Source organism: Arachis ipaensis, chromosome B4, assembly GCF_059453495.1.
Source record: "Arachis ipaensis isolate K30076 ecotype BB chromosome B4, ASM5945349v1, whole genome shotgun sequence".
NCBI lineage: Eukaryota > Viridiplantae > Streptophyta > Magnoliopsida > Fabales > Fabaceae > Arachis > Arachis ipaensis.
In genome coordinates, this window is record NC_142439.1 from 120023028 (window position 1) to 120037501 (window position 14474).

Below are 14474 nucleotides of genomic sequence, written 5' to 3' on the forward strand. Positions count from 1 at the left end.
CTTTTCTTCTTCTTCTTTTTTCTTTATGTAATAATTTATTTTATATATAAATGTATCCAAAATGAGAAAGTACGGATGAGTGTTTTATTGATTGTTTATTTGATGAATATATCTCAATTTAAACATTATACTACTGTGGATAGAAGTTGACCTGTAGCAATTCAAAGTGGCAAATGTATTTTTTTTATAGTATTAGATAGAAGAATATTTATTAAAATGAATATACCCATTGTAATGAATTTTTTTTCAATTATTATATTTTTATGTCAGTCGTGTAAATTCTTTGAAGGCACAAGATAATAAAATAGGTTGATTTTAATATCATTAGAAGCTAAATTTAATGGTTCAAATAAGCACCACTAATTATATTAAAAAAGTAATTTTGTAATAATAATGTGATTTACATATTAATTTTTTCAGGTAAATTCATTTCAAAATGTAGAAATTAGACTCAATTACGCTAAAATTTTAAAGGTAATATAGAATTTGACAACAAAATTAACATTCATTAAGGAAATAAATTTATTTATGACTATTTTCTAATTATAAATAATAGCAAGACTTATGAAAAAATATTAATATCATCATTTTTATTAATTAAATCATAATATTAGGTAGTTGATAGTTTTATAAGTAATTACATAAAAATTAGCAATGAATAAGCAATAAAAATTCAGAAAAAAATCTATTATATAATACTAATTTCATAATTAAAATATGTCACATATCATATTCTCATATATTCTATTTATTATCTATTCTATTATATAAAAATCAGGTTTCTACACTTAATGATGGAATTAACGTGACATGCTTATGAGGGTGTTTAGCAATTTGTTTCTTTTAACGCATTAAATACAATTTATTATGATAAATTAGCTATATCAACTAATTAATTTAATTAGATATTTAAATATCACATAATTTATTATAATTTATATCAATTTGATTTGGTAGTATTTTTTAATTTATTTCTTTTAATATTCTATTAGTATTTTTTAATATATTTTTTTAATTTATTAAATTAAATTAATTATACTAATTATTTGTATTAATTAATTAGATTAGATTAATTAATTAATTATTAAAATAATAAATCTATGAATAAAATAGGTTCTCGAGATACTTTTCACTAATAATTAAATCAAATCAAATCATATTTATTGAGCTAAATTTAAATAATGTGAATTAAGGACTAAACTAAAATAAGATGATTTTTTAATTATTCAAATTGAATGCAATAAATAAAATTAATTTTGTTAGATAATCATGATCTTCTGGTGTTCTATATATAGATAGCCATACAAAATTATAAAAATCATCATTTTTATTGCTTTTGCTATTCCAACTTTTTTTTATGTATAAATGTATTCAAAATGAGAAGGTATAGATGAGTGTTTTATTAATTATTTATTTGATAAATATTATAGTCTGAAAATGTCTCAATTTAGGCATTCTACCGCTGTCGATGGAAGTTGAACCTCTAATAATTTAGAGTGACCACGATATTTTTTTTATAGTATTACATAGAAAAATATTTTTAAAAGGATATATACCCATTGTAATTACTTTTCTTTGTCAATATATTATCTTTTACCTAACAAACAATATCTATGTTGTATTATTTTTATCAGAAGTCATACATAATTGACTGATAATTCTATATATAAAAATACTCATGTAATAACTAAATACTATATTGTTATCTCGTTAAAGTTAATTCTTCTATGATTATGCAAATGTATAGCACTATCAGATGAAAATTGATTGCATTACATTTATTTCCAACGAGGTAGATGATCTTTTAGGTCTAATCACGGTCCGAGTTGATGAAAATTTTAAAAATGCTAACAATACAAATATTTTTTATTTTTAATATCCAATAATAAATATATAAATTAAAACTAATATTGTTTCGTACAAAATTATAAAATGTATAACATACCCAAAACATATCCAATCCATATTAACTGTCATTATTTATCAATTACGTTATGACAAATCTGATTATTAAAAAAGATTAAAATTAATAAATATACACAATATTATTTCATGCTTTTTATTTTTAATTTATTATCATAAAAAGTCATACATATTATAAGAGAACTTCATCTTTTTACCAACGGTTCTTCCATTCAATGGTTTCTATAAAAAAAAGACATAATAATATGGGATAAGTATGATTTTGGTCCCCAATGTAGAGGGCTGAAAATTTATTTTCGTCCCCGACCTTTTTTTTGCTCCAAAATGGTCCTTAAGGTTTCAATTTGTTTTAAAATCATCCTTCGAACGAAAATACCCTTCTCCTTTCACCCCAAAATCAACCACCACCACCAGAACAGAACCTACGCCCAACCAGAACCACCATCACCACCACCAGTATCATCATGGTCATCATCATCATCATCATCATCATCAGAATTTTTCCCAAAATCAACCAAAATTAACCAGAAATTTCTCAAAAAATCCAGAAATTTCACAAAAAAATCCAAAAAAATCACCACCATTATCATCATGGTCATCATCATCATCAGAAAAATCAAGCAACATGAACTTTAAACAATAATCAACAAATTCAGCAACAATAATATTCCAAATTCAAATTTCAGCAATAACAATAATATTCTACAACAAATTTCCCAAAGAATCCAAAAATTTTCACAAAAAAATCAAGAAGAAGAAGAAGAAGAAGAAGGACATGGTGGGGGTGCAGTGGTGCAACGCGGCAGGACGGTGGGACGGCGAAGAAGAAGAAGAATAAGAAGAAGAAGAAGAAGAAGAAGAAATGGTGGTGGTGTGGTGGTGCAGGGCGACAGAGCGGCGGGGCGGCGAGGAAGAGGAAGAAGGAGAAGAAGAAGCGGGCAGTGGCGGGATCGGCGGTGCGGCAGGACAGGTGCGGTGGTGCGGCGGCGGTGCGGCGGCGGTGCGGCGGCGGTGCGGCGGCGGTGCGGTAGTACTCTCTCCCTTTCCCCTTCTTCCCTTCCCCTCCCCCCTTCTCGCCCCCAGAAGAAGAAGAAGGCAGTGGCGGGATCGGCGGTGCGGCAGGACGGGTGCGGTGGTGCGTCAGGACGGCGGTGTGGTGGCGGTGCGGTGGTGCTTTCTCCCTTCCCCCTTCTTCCCTTCCCCTCCCCCCCGCCCCCACACCCCTTTCTTTCCTCCCCCGATTCTGTCTATCCCTTTCTTTCCTTTTTTTTTATTTATTTTATATTTATTTTATATTTGTTTTATTTTATTATTTTTTAATGAAGGGTAATTTGGTAATAAAAAAATAAAATTGGTAAAAAAGACGATTTTAAAACAAATTGAAATCTTGGGGATCATTTTATAGCGAAAAAAAGGCCGGAGACGAAATAAATTTTCAGCCTCTACGTTGGGGACCAAAATCATACTTATCCCTAATAATATTGTGTTTGGCAAGAATATATGAGATTTTGAAAGGTTGAAGCATAAGTTTATTTCTTAACATATTCGTAGATAAAGTGCATAGTAGATAAAAAGACAGCCAATAAAAGAATAAATGGTTAAAACTTTCTCAATACTAACAATCGTAGTGTATGATAGGTATTCTATAACTTTTTTGGATTTGATTATTTCTTTATTATTTAGATTGGTATATTTCTAAAAAGGGTTATTCAATTTTTTTTAATTATTAAATCAAATAATTATAAACTAATTAATTAGGTGGATTAAATATTTAGATATCTTATAATTTAATATAATTTAATTTATATAGATACATGATTTTTACAGTTTTATTATTTATTGTAATAAATTTTAGAGATCATTTTTACAAATTATAATTTATCTTTTTACCTGCATATTCAACTTTTAAGAATAATTTTTTTAATTTTGTATTTATAAATAAATTATTTTCTACTTTAACATATGAATTTTTTTATGAATTTTTTATTGCGCAATTCACTTTATCAAAAATAAATTAATTTATAAAAATTTAAACTTGAGTGCTTGCTATTGTTAAACTCAAACTTTAATTTATTTTATCGTATTATTATATAAATATTCAATTATTTGATTAAACACTTATTTGATTACGAAATGATATTATATGTTACTTTTATATTGGCAATTAAATTTTAGTTACTATACAAATATTATATTTTAGGTAATTGTATATTTTTTTAAAAGTATTGTCATTATTGGAGAGTAACTAATGTTTGTGATAGTCTAAAATTGAGATATAAAAATACAAAATATTAATATACTGAGTTTTCGAAGTATAAATCTTGAAGTAAATATATGTGATTATAATTAGTGATCATAATTAAAAGTCTTTATTTTATTTCAATTTGTTCAGGACATGTTTATCTTAAATTTTATTTCTTTATTAATTAGTATTTTTTTGTACATTTAATTGTCATTAATTTATATAAATTAAAATGTATAACTTAAAAAAATAGATACGTGTCTAAAAAATAAAAAAAATATATTTTTTTTGTTAGTAAAAAATTTATGTCGCTTTAACATTTTTTTTTTGACATCATATCTTACATTTTTATTATAATTAAAAGTTAGAGATAAATTATTAAATATAAATTAGTATAAAAATATAATACTTAATAAATTATCATAATCACATTTAAAGATATTTAAGTTATTTTTATATAATAAAAATGATATGCTTCAAAAAAAATTTTATATATAATTTACTAACAAATATATGAGATATTTATCATAATTTTTATTTTTAATAAAAATATCATTGTATTAAAGTGATGCATTTTAAAAATGTATAAGTGAGATTTTTATTAAAAAAAATTACAAGACCTAGCAAATGCAACTTTATTTTAATTTTATCCTTAATATTTGTAAAACCCAAGTTTTCAAAAATTAAATAATTAACTATTTATGAGTTATTATATTTGTTGAATTTTGTTTTTAAGAAAATTATTTCTAACAAAAATAATTAAATAGAATTTTATTATTATTGAAGTTTAATTTAATTATAATTTATTCTAGTAAATTGAATTATTTATTAAAAATTACTTCGATAGATAAAATTTACATTGATTTTTATTTATATTACTATTGTTATTATTATTATTACTACTATTATTTTTATATTATTATTATTATTATTATTATTATTATTATTATTATTATTATGTTAAAAGAAAAAAAAAAGAAAGGGCCGAAGCCTTAAGAAAAGAAAGTAAAGAAAACGTGTCTTGTGGACATATATACATATACATGTATCATTGACACCTGCTAATACTTACCACCACAAACCAATATTCCTTGCCATTTTCCCTTTAGTTAATTTCATTTCATTCTAACCGAAGCAAGAAAAGAAAGAAAGGCCGAGAGAGAGACCGTGGGTGAGGGAGAAACCATGACTCCCTTTGATCTTTCGAGTTCAATTTCTTGCGATCTGTAATTCCAATCAAAAATCTAATCCGGTAAAAGTGTTTTTATCTTCCTCCTCTACACATTGGCGTCACTTTTGTTCGATGGAGGTTGACGGTGACGTAGCTCCTCTTTCCCTTAAGTTCGGCCAACTGGAGTTCTAGAAGGCACATATGATTTCTGATGCTTTTCTCTTCAGCAGCTCGATCAAAAAGTTTCTCCAAAGTTTTCGTTGATTTTAATTTCGTATGAAGGTAGGGGATTTATTTTTAAAGATAAACGTTTTTAATTTAGAATGCCTACAAAATTAATTGAATAATTGCGAATATATCTATATATATATATATTAATAATAGTAATGTTATTGAGTATGGATTATTGCTGTGAATGTGACTGTTTTCTGATTATTAAGAATTTCACTGATTTGAGAATTGTTGAGAAAAAGGCTGGTGAATTGTTGAGGAATAGGAAACCCGTAAGGGTGGTTTAGACCGAATTTTAGAGAAAATGCCGCCGAAATTTTATAAAATCTGAGGTTTTATTTGAAAAGTTATTTTAAAAGATTTGGTTTTGGAAAATTAAATTATTTAAAATATATTTAGTTAAGAAAAGATTTATTCTATTTTAAAGTTTGATTTATTAAGAAAGATATAATGTTTTAAACCCAATCTTTTAAGGAGAGATTTTGTTTTAAGTAAAGATTTGAGCTCGGTTTATTAAGAAAAGGAATCTCTGTCACAGGAGAGCAGAGAACAAGGATTTAAAGAATATATTAATTAATGAAGTGTCTGCCACAGGAGAACAGATGTGACATTGTTTGGGCCTTAGTGCCAAATGTAAAGTGGGGACGCCCACACACTGAGAACTGTTTTCCAGATGTACGCTTATTGATTTGGAAAGTCACACTGATGCGGCCTGGCCGTACGACTTATAAGCACACTGATGCATCTGGAAAACCATATCTGGGACTTGTGCCCGGGTAATGTCAGGAGCGGGTAGGCAACCGACACATGAGCTCATGGCCTGCGTTAGGGATAGACATGCATCATATTGATTGCGCATTTGCATTTGATTACGCTTGCCTGTTTTATTACTTTGTGATTGTATTGTTTGTCTTGTTGTGACTTGCTTGTACATTGAATTGAATCTCTTGCTTGCACTATTTGTTTGTGAGTGTATTAAAGTGATTACGAGTTGACTTTTGACTGAGGATTAACTATGTGGCTGAGAGATAGAAAATGTGACTAGTTTTATATTTAAGTTTTGTTTTGAGTTTAGAAATTTAAAGAAAAGTAATTATTTATCTAAAGTAGAAATAAAAGTATTTCCAAAGGGTTAACAAAATAGTTTTACTAAGTAAGTTAATTATTTGCATTAAATTCATTACTTTTACGGCATTCCCATTCCCTACTGAGAACGTGTGGTTTGTTCTCACCCCAAAATCTTCCACCCTTTCAGTGACACAGGTTCGAAGATTCAGTTAGAAGATGCAGACGACTAGTAGTTTTACTTGTGATTCCTGTTATTTTTATAGAGTTTCCTCGCCCTTGTTGCTTTAAGTTTTATTTTATCCAGAGGGATAGGTATTGTATTTGAGTTTTATATTAAATTCATTTGTATAGCATTTATTATTAATAATAATTGTGTGATTTTAATTACTACAAATAATTTTCTGGTATTTTCTTATAAACTGAAACGCGATATCGACCTAAAGGCTCAATATTAAATAGTAAATAAGGAAAACAGGTTAGTAACTCCTTACTTTTGGTACGATCATGACGTGCTAAAGGTTAGGGTGTTACAATATTTAATTGTAATTTTACCTTTAGAGTTTCAATATGTTTTAATTATACCATTAGGGTGAATAACATTAATTATAATTAATCAATTATATTATCTGATTTGACCAAAATTAAATAAATATTAAATTATTTAATAAATAATAAATAATAAATAAAATAAATAAATTTAATTTAAATCATTCTCTTATTATTTTCTATATCTATGAATCAGAATGTACTTTTATGTATTTTGATTAATAGTTCTTAAAGGAGTTACTATTTTATTTACTAATATTTTAAATTTTTTATAATATTTTCATACAACTTGATTAATTAATAGGTTCTTTCTTCACAATATTTTTCTTGAATTTTTTTAACAAAAATATATCTTAATTTTTGTCTTTCATATATTCATTGATTATACTAATTTTTTTTACAATATATTTTTATCAACTATATGCATTATTTTTTTTTTTTATTTTTTTAATTATTTTATTTTTTTTAATTATTTATTTTACTTTCACTCCTCATATGTTTATTGCATTTCACTTCATCTTAGTTTTAATTTCATAATTAACTTTAAATTATATAAAATTCAATAGTTTCTTTCAAAACATGCTTAAATATATTATCTATTATATACAATCATTAGGATAAACAAATAAATATAAATTAAATATATAATTTAATTTTAATTTAAACTAATAAATAAATAAATTGTCAGAAAAATAGTAACCAATTTTGTTTTTAATTTCTCTATAATTTATTTAAAGGTAAAAATCTCTTTATAACCACTAACATCGCCGATAACAAAATTATATATCTCTATTAAATAAAAAATATATAAAATAAATAACATATATAATTTTAAAGTTATTAATCATAGACTATGGACAAATTTTTTTAAAAAAAAAATCTTATGGATCAACATGTAATTTTTTGATATTTTTATTCTTTTTTCTATAATTTTTCAGACTTATCAACATTTAAGTTGTCTATACATCACTTCTCAAAATATTATGATTTCACAAGTTATAATATGTGGGGTAAATCACTTTTATAAACTATTTATAAACTAATTTTACGTATATCCCCCAAAATAAAAAAGGCTGCGTGCATGTCTCAATTTACATATCTATGTAAATCAAATTTATGGAGTTCGAATGATGTGTTTTCGTAGTAACATACAGTGCCGAGTTATATCTTCAGATTGTAACAGTCATATCACTACTAAATTGAATGAAGGAGATTCGATTTACAATGAGCTGGATTGCTATTAAGTGAGTATAAATTGAACCTTATTACTTCGAGTTAGCATGGACCATATAAATCGAAATTTATATATTCGATTTAGTAGGAGATGACATAATTTGAATTCTTTGAATTTAATTTACTTTCGAATCACAATGTCAAGTAAGTCGAATCCTATAGATTCGATTTACTACTTATTACCCTAATTCGAATTCATTAAATTCGATTTATATAGAAATGTAAATGGAGACAATCAGGTAATGTTTTTGAGTTTGGGAGATTCAAATACTTTTGGAGTGGCTTTGGTTTATCAACGTAAATTAACCTAAATGTGATATTAGTTATTGTTATATATATGAAAAATGTGACTTATTTATGCATTGTTTGGATTAGAAGAATTTGTAAGGAAATAACTGCTGGAGAAGAAAATGGACAAAAAAAAAAATCAATTTTTCATTGTTTGAATCAACAAAGAAATTGAATGGAAAACATAAAAGTGTATGTAAAGCTCATGTAAATTTTTTCTCTTCAAAGTTGCGAAGAAAACTAATGCAGACGTGCAAACATGGGTAAAAATATAAAGTTACCATTTGAATTATAATTTATATATAATATATAAAAATATTAATATAATTTTACTCTATTATAATTTTTTCTCTTCTTACTTTTCTTTCCATTCAAGCAAAAGAAATTTTTTTCTCTATTTTCTTTCCATTCATTTTTTCTTCATCTAAACAACACATACAAAAATATACTTTTCTTTCCATTTTCTTTCTATTGTCTTTCCTCTTATTTTCCATCTTATATCCAAACAATAGTTTAGTGTTTATCCATTTATCTTCTATTAATATTGTTATAACAAGGATATATGTGACTTTATAAAAATGATATAATCTTAACTTTGATTATCTGAAAATTTATTGAGTGGCTAAAATAGCTCCACGTCATGAACCAATGAATGCTTGCAATAGGAATGATCATAAAAACAGCCGAAACGGGTATTTGTAGGGATTACTCGCGTTTTAGGACTAGATGGGGACTCGTGAAATCCTCACGACCTGCTACGCGAAAATAGATGGAGACTAAGGGTGGTAAATGGGCCGAAACCTATCGGATTGGCCCGCATAACCTCCCAAAAGGTGGGTTGGGCTAGAAATTTAAGGCTGTCAAACTTAAAAAGCCTGCCTACCCCGCACCGCCTAATCCATAGGATTTGGTGGGTTTTGGCAGGGCGGGACAGGCTTCTCCGCTGGGCCAAACTTTTATTTTGCCAGGACCATTTTTTTACAAATTTTTATGATGTTATTGATCTACAAGAGAATGAAGATGATAATTGAAGATGTTCTAACTTATATTTTGAATTATATTTTATGTTTGATTGATTATAAACTTGAAGATGTTTAATTATATATTTTGGACAATATTTATTTTGCTTTGGACAATGTTGGTTTTATTATTTTGTTTCAATAAATTTGGTTTATAATTATGTTTATTACATATTTATAATTATAAAGACTTTAATGTGTGTGAATTTAAAAATTATCATTTTTTTATATTTTTAGAAATTATAAATTTATTGAAATTGTTGTGAAATTATATATATTGTTTAATATTTAATAGTTTATAAAAAAAGGAGAACCCGCCAACCCGACGCGTACCATTAGGCGGGACGGGAGAGAAATTGAGGACCGCCTTACTAGGCGAAATAGGGCAGGGCAACCCACCAGATGGCGGACTTTTAGCAAGACAGGATGGACTTTTCTGTTTGTCACCCTAATAGAGATATGGGGATAAGTACCTGCCCATAGAACCTATTAAATATACGCAAATATAAAATCATTAATTCCTAATTTATATACATAAATCCATTTCTTGAATTTAGTAACCCTAATTTTTGCCTTCAATTCAAATTCTTCCTTTTTCTTCCATATTCGTTCTCAGCCTTGATCTTCTCTCTCTCTCTAACTCACTTTCTCTACCTCTCAAGTCCGTCGCTATGTCGCTCAGTATCGTCCTAAAAAATTATGTTATGTTATCATGTTGGAATATGTTTTTATGTTTTCTCCTTTTGAAATGTTATTTTTCATAATGAATATGTTATAAATTGTGTTGAATTATATTGAATCGATTATTTTATGATTATTATATTATATCTTTTTGTGTTAATTTTTTTCAAAAGTTTTCAAAGAATATTCGTAGATACCCGAGGAGATCTGCGTTCCCTAAGGGATAATTAAATAGGAACTTGCAATGATAGAGAAGGAACGGGACATTTTTTTTTAAATAGGAGTGAGGGATGGGAAGGGGGCTTCTCACGCTCCACTGAGTACTCATTACCATATCTAACTAGCAACGGGATCTAATCTGAGCCGATATAAGAGGGGACGCGAGGATTTCATCTGCGTTGGGCATTTAAGGTAATAAACTTAAGTCGGATTTGGGACCCTAACAATAGATTTTAGTTGATCTTGCTTGCATTGAGGTCTTACTAAACCCAAATATATCTTGGATTAATATTTTAAGTCATTGTTATAGCAAATACTATACTATTTAATATTATAACACTTAGTATATATATAAGTTGGATATATTTATAAGATATTTTTAATTCAAATTAAAAAAAATTAATTATCTCTTTTTTAGTTTTAAATATTATTTTCTAATGTAATAAAAAAGTGAAAATAAAAATAATTACTCACATAATTAAAATAGATAATCTTAATATATACATGATACTATATATATCAAGGATTATTATATATGATACATAATTTTTTTCTTTTTCTGTAATGACTATTTATATAATTTATTGAACAATTTTTTCATCTTAATATTTAATAAATTTACCATATAAAATATTATTTAACATAAAAAATAAGTAATTTAAGTCATTATCTAAGACAATAAGTATAATAGTGCAAATACTTATTTATTTATTAGTAGTGAAAAAATATGTAAATAATATAAATTGATATTTTTTTTAGTATAAAAACAATAATAAAAGTTATGAATGAAGTTAATTACATAATAAAAAATTATGAAAATTTTTTTAAATAATAATAAAAAATAAGATCACTATTTTTATATATTACAAAATTTATAAAAAAAAATTTGGATAATAAATCAATCCTCAATAGATTATACATTAACTCTATCAAAAAAATAAATAATTAATACATTGGATATTATTATTTACGTACTAATATAATATAATATATATATTATCAATTATTAAGTTTATAATTAATTTTTAATTGAATTTTTGGTAATTAAAATTTAAATGATTGAAATTATTAAATGCTCAATATTTTATATCGAACCAATTTATTTTTTTATTGAAATTAAGAAAAAATGAGTTGTTAATCAATTCTAAATATAAATTTAAATTTGAGTAAGAAAATAAAAAAATATTTTAAATTTTATCTCACTAACCAGAATTAATTTCAAGATAAGAAATTACTTTGTACATTATATATATTGTAAAATAGTTGGTCATTTGCTATTTTTTAATGGTAAATATTGTCAAATAAAATAGTGTAAGAAATCAGAAAAAAATGTATTTATAAGTTTAGAAAATATTAATTTATTTTTCAATAGAATAAATTATATATTGAATAACAAAAGTTGTTATTGGTTTCTCTTCATACTAACTAATACTCAACGGTGGTGTTTTGGTACACTATGTTATCAAGAAATATTAATTGATCGATCTAATAACTTTTGTAATGACATAAGTTTATGAATTTGAAAATTTAGAAATCATTTCATAAAATGTGAAGTTTTAACAAGTAACAGTGCTGATCATATTATTTTGACTTCAAGAATGAATATGATACCATCAAATAAAATTGTCCCAAGTAAATTTCAACAAAACAAAAGTTCATAAGTATTGCTATTAATGGAAAATTAATCTATTTTAAAGACAAATACAATTTTTTTCAATGGATTTTCTAACTCGGCAAATCGATGACCACCACATATTGATACTCTATTTATTAAGAGTCTGTCGTTAACTAATGGATTGTTATACACACAAGGCAAGATTCGAACTCTAAATACTTGCTTAAACGGACAAATGAGATTACCATTCATCCAATCCAAATTGATTAAAATAAATATTAATTATTTTTAATATTTTTAAGTTATAAAATATTTATAATAATAATAATTACTATAGATATTTTACATTTAAATTTTAATAAATTTTTTTTTATATAATTTTATGTATTATCCCGTACAGGACACAGGAACATATATAACAACCAGAAAAAAAAAAAAAAATCGTAAATAACTCTGCATCTCTTAGATAGAATCATTTAACGGCACGATGTCTTGACGATGTTGATTATTCTCTGACTCTATGCTTTCGTCATTGCCATACAAATGGGAATAGAGAGGAACTCTGTTTTTTGTTCTTTTTCTATGTGAAACTTTGGTGGAATCATCAATGACAAGGGTAATGTTATTTGCCTTCTATTTGTAAAAATAAGAGAAAAAAACTTGTTTGATATTGAAATGGAACTATTTTGTTAGACATTTGTGTGTTTTTATTTGTTAATTTTTTATTGTCAACCTTTTAAATTTATTTTTAATTTCTTTTAAATATAGGCTACTTTTGTTTTTTTATTCTTTAATTTTTAAATATCATGTTGGTCTTGAAATATTGCTCTCGATTTTTTCTTTTACTCTTCTACAACAAGTTACATCATATGAGGAAATATAGCAGCCATCTATAGCTAGTCCAGTACTCTTTTACTACAAGAGTGATTACTTTTACCAATAGTTTTATTGACGGTTTGACGGTTAAACCATCAGTAATCAATTTTACAAACGTTGTAAAAATGCTAAATATATTTATCAATGACCTCGAGCTGTTCATAATAATAATAATAATAATAATAATAATAATAATAATAATAATAATAATAATATATTATTATTATTATTATTATGTTAAATTTTTTGTAGAATATAGAAGTAGAAAAAAAATAGAGAATGAAAAAAAGAGAGAAAAAGATAAAGAATAAAAATAAGAAAGAATTTGTTAATTTAAAAAAAAAGTTTATTTTAATTGTAATGAAAAAATAGAAATTTTTTTCAGAAATAAAATAAAAAATTCATATTTTTTAAATATCATTTTTGAACTTTAAAAATCGTATTTGGGAAATTAAAGTTTAAAAATGGTGTTTAGGGAAATATGATTTTTTTTTTATTTTTTTTCTGAAAAAAATTCTAAAAAAATATCTTGTGATAAATTTTGATTTGTCAAATTACTAATATAAAATATAAATTATAAATTATATATAGAGTAAAAATGATAGAAAGAAATAAAAAAAAAAGGAGAGAAGTAGATAAGAAATAGTAGAAAAAGAGTTTATTAATTTAAAAAAAATATTTTTTCTTAATTAATTTTAATAAGAGAATATCATGTAATATTTTTTATTATTAAATTAGTTAATAATGTATAATATATAATATATAGTTATATTTTAATTTTAATATTTTAATTTAATTTAAATGTAATTAAAGAATATCATTTTATATATTTTGTTTATTAAATTCATAATTAATTATTAATAATCATATATATACATATAAGAGAGATATATTAAGTGAAAAATGAGAGAAATAAAAAAAGTTAGAAGAACTCTTTAATTTAAAGAAAAACATTAATTTTAATTATATGAGAGTAATATATAGTATATTTTAATTATAAAATTAGACTATAAAATTAATAATATATAATAGGTGTGATTATTTCAATGCAATGGCGATGCCACTTTTGTATTTTCAATTCTATATGTGCCCATAATAATGTGTGAACCATCCTTAGAAGTGGCCCTACTAACTATGATTGAACAAATTAAATGTATGGAAATTAAAGCAATAAGGTTCGTATTTGTGGCCATGATGATCTTGATAAGTGTGTGGTACCACTTCTATATATCATAAAATTAGGAGTTGAAATAAATGCAAATGGGGTTCATTTTGCCAATGGTAGTGTGCTATGAAAAGAGAATCACCATGATGGAGACATCAATGTACATATAGAGAGGATAAAGTTAATTGGTAATAGTG